The sequence below is a fragment of the Salmo trutta genome, chromosome 35 (assembly GCF_901001165.1).
Source record: "Salmo trutta chromosome 35, fSalTru1.1, whole genome shotgun sequence".
Classification (NCBI taxonomy): domain Eukaryota; kingdom Metazoa; phylum Chordata; class Actinopteri; order Salmoniformes; family Salmonidae; genus Salmo; species Salmo trutta.
This window is the reverse complement of record NC_042991.1, coordinates 26757104-26761159: the sequence shown is the minus strand read 5'-3', so window position 1 is coordinate 26761159 and position 4056 is coordinate 26757104. Positions and strand designations below refer to the sequence as shown.

Sequence of the window (4056 nt, the reverse complement as noted above, 5' to 3'; positions counted from 1 at the left end):
CTAATGTAATCCAGAACAAATACTTATTTAACTTTTATAATATTCCTGTTGCTATTGTTATACGTAAATACAAGACATTTGTAGCTATGTAGAGGCATAACTTTATTCACCAGCTCTCTTACCATTTTGTATAATTATGTGATTAGCCAGTTGGTATAACTGTAATGTTAATTCAACTGAGAGGAATTATAGTGTGTTATTTTTCTCTTACTGTAAATTGTGTATAGAGATTGCTGACATTACTGTTTAATGTAATAGATTTTATTGGATTAACATTGTTGTAATTTTCTAATTCTTTTATCTTGTTTCTCTCTGTACACAGACTACATGTATACTCTGTTTCATCATTAATCTCCTAGACTGGGCGTCTGTGTCTGTCATCACTCTTTGCCCAGAGTGCAGTCTGGTATCAGTTTACTCCCACTGGCCTATCCACACATTAGTAAGTACCAGACTGTTTTATTTGTAGACGTACAAATATCATATGTGCGTGTTGTGTGCATATCTACATTTATTTTCAAAGATTTTGGGTGATATGTTGCCCCCGTGGAGCCTTGGAGAATGATGCATGCCAGCAAAGCCACCGCACACCACACACAATATTAAACAATACATCAATTGTACTATAACTGTGACAAACGGTGCCCACAAACTGTTAGGGCCTTCATAAAGCTGTCCCAACAACAGAGCTTTCTTTTCAGCACCATGGAGCGAATCTTTAATACTGCTACACCTGGCTATCAGCGAAGCCTTGTCTGGCAGCGAAACAATTCATTCAGCTAAATTTACTGCCTTTTTTAAAAACATAGCTGATATGGCTGACTTGCTTAAACAAATGTGGTTTCTACTGACAATTGAGATGTACAAACTATGGCATAAGGGAATGATGAGCGGATAAGAGGCAATCCATAATTTCAATTAAGACATTAATGAGCGAGCTAAGACGGACAAGTCTATAACTATTTGTTCAGCCCTTTTGAAATCTACAGCAACAAAATTCAGAACATGGAGTGACAAAATTCAGAACATGGACCGTTCTTACAGTATTCTCCCTGTACACCAAGTCAGAATTGTAGGATAAATAAAGGGGGCATATAAGCAGACAATGAAAACTCTTACAATATTCGATGTTGACATTTAAAAAAAAACAGGCTATAGGCTACAAGCGCACCATCAAGTCAGAACAGTAGGCTAAGTTATGAGGGGGAAAGGACCAAATTATTAGGGTGAAGCACATGGGCTACTATTTTTTTAAAATGTTTTTATTTAAGTAGGCAAGTCAGTTAAGAACAAATTCTTATTTACAGAGACGGCTTACCTCGGCCAAACCCGGACGACACTGGGACAATTGTGCACTGCCCTATGGGACTCCCAATCATGGCCAGATACAGTCCAGATTTGAACCAGGGACTGTAGTGACAACTCTTGCACTGAGATGCAGTGCAAGAGACCGCTGCACCACTCGGGAGCCCAAACAGCTTACTACACAACATACACTTAATATTACTTTCTTAGCTACAGTACATATATCTCCCTGGCGTATTACATCATTTATGCAGCATCATACACTACATTTTTTGACTCACCTTGTGCTGTGCTCACTTGAACAGGTCCGTCTTGTGGGCAAATTTTTTCATCAAACTTTGTCATCAATGTCTGTCATTTTCTGGATTTATGGTGCTTTCAAGATAACTGGGAACACTAATAAAAAAACAAGGTTGAATCATGACGTCAGTGATCTTTAGGAGCTCAAGAAAGAGGCCTGAGTTCCCGACTTGGAATTCTGAGTTGGATGACTGTTCAACACTTAATTTCCCAGTCGGAGCTCATTTTTTTCAGAGTTCCCAGTTGTCTTGAACTCACTGAAGTCTGAGATTTCCCAGTTCAGAGTTTCCAGTTGTTTTGAACGCAGCAGAAGTAATGCTGGATTGACAGTACGGCCAATGTATTCAACCTTCTCTTGCCCATGGTGTTGCATGTGAATGTTTATCCGTTTAAGCTTGAATAGAGACCCTTAAACCCAGACTTGGACCACACACCCGCTCCACTGAATAGCAGGCTAGTGATTGCTTTGCAAAGCTTGCAGATAGCCACTGATTCTTTCCGGTAACTTAGTGTCCCCATGAGTGACAGAACACTGAGCCAATCACAGCGCAGCTAGAGAACATTACCAACCCCCAAGTGCTCTATTTTCTGCTGACTGCCCCACCCCACAGAAAGCACTGAGCTAGGCTGAAACACCTGCATTTTGGAGCTGCCTTACTCAAAAAAGAAAAAAAGACAACATGTTGGTATGCGGCTAATTTTTACATTGTTTGCGAACTGATATGTGACATGGATTAATGCCTCTGCCCCACCTGCCTTGAATGTTGGGTCGCCACTGAAACTAGAGAAGGCTATTTTGAAAACCGATGTAAAACAAGCCCTATATTAATTAATGCGGCAAACAGTCAGTCAACTCACCATGCTTTCAAAGAGAACTTCAGGGGTGTATTCACTAGGAACCAAACATAACCAAATTGAAGCAAACTGTACGAAACAGAGAGGGGCTAGATTAATTTGTCCAATTGAAACTCTAGTTTTAGCAGCTTGTTTGGACTAATGACAATGATTACACCCCAGGTTCGGATTGAAGAGGTCCTTCTTCCTGCCACGTGCTAGAAATCAACAAAACAGTTCACCATGTTAATGGTGAAGCCATTCAACAAGTTTTTCCCCAGTGGTAACACTTTTGGAACAGTGACTATCTGACACTCATATGCCTAATAGCCTATATATTCCTATATTAAATTTGCATTAAAATGGGCATGCTAGAAGTCAAAGAGGTGGGCATGGGCCCGTCAAAGAGGTGGGCATGGGCCCGTCAAAGAGGTGGGCATGGGCCCGTCAAAGAGGTGGGCATCAGAGAGAGGGAGGCAGACGGCATGGAACTGTTGTGTCTAATGAAGCCCAGGCCATTGTCATTGACCATGTTGTAAACTGAGGCCTTACCATGACAGAGGCTGCCAGATTAGTTCACCCCAATCTGAAAAGATCAACTGTAAATTCGATCATGAGAACATTTCACCAAGAAAACCAGTAGGTCTGCAGGATATGCACTATGGGTTACCATTACATTTACAGTAAGTTACATATTGTAATGCATGTAAATTCACAAAACATGCTACAGTATTCTTACAGTATGATCTATTGACAGTATACTCCATTCTACTTTCAGAATTGACAGAAGACCCCATGGTGGTGGCCGTGTGCTGACCAACCAGCAGGACTGGGCAGTGGTGGAAATGTTGAGGGCCAGGAATGACATGCGGCTGTCCGAAATTAAGCAGGCCATTGAGGAGAACGATGACACCTTCGCCAATGTGGCATCCATCAGCAATCGCCCGCCTTTTGAATAGGCACCAGGTATCTATGAAACACATTTACCTGGTGCCTTTCGAGAGAAACAACTGCTGGCCGATTATGTTCAGGTACAGCACTATATATTGTATTACTATTACTATTTGATGCACATTCTACTTCACAGTATCATATTGGAACTAAACTGTAAAAATAACAAACCAAAATGTATTTTTTGAGGGTGATGGTACTTGATGCTGCTGTGAACCATATTGATGAAGCAGGCTTCAACCTGGCCAAAACTCGACTCCGTGGTTGGAACCTCATCGGCCAATGGGCAACCATCCAAGTGAAGACATCCACTGTGTGTCACAATTATATGTGAGAAATAAAATGTATATTTTTTTGCATGAATGATTGTTGAGGATGTCTTTATTGATCACACCTTTGATTACACATTTGATAGATATTATGGAAATGATAGATTTTCTGTCTATTTTCTTGGCCAATGTAAATATATTGCCTAATGTGAAACGTGTGTAATGTACTGTAATTTACAGTACTGTAGCATATTACTTTCAGCACTTCTAAGGGAGATTTGAAACACATATCTTGCATTGTTTGCTATTGGATTAACTGGTAGTTAAAACTACTAAATTATATCATTATGTTGTGTTTTGGTGATTAAACCAATGTTCTCATTACATGTCACAATAA

General features: G+C 40.2%; 1 long non-coding RNA gene across 1 annotated transcript; it reads left to right on the top strand.

Moving 5' to 3' along the window:
• Window positions 1-348: 348 nt before the first annotated feature.
• LOC115174959 (uncharacterized) lies at window positions 349-3833 on the top strand. Its single transcript, XR_003871887.1, has 3 exons — window positions 349-442; window positions 3218-3470; window positions 3580-3833. It is a non-coding gene; the product is annotated as an uncharacterized LOC115174959 (long non-coding RNA).
• The last annotated feature ends 223 nt before the right edge of the window (window positions 3834-4056 follow it).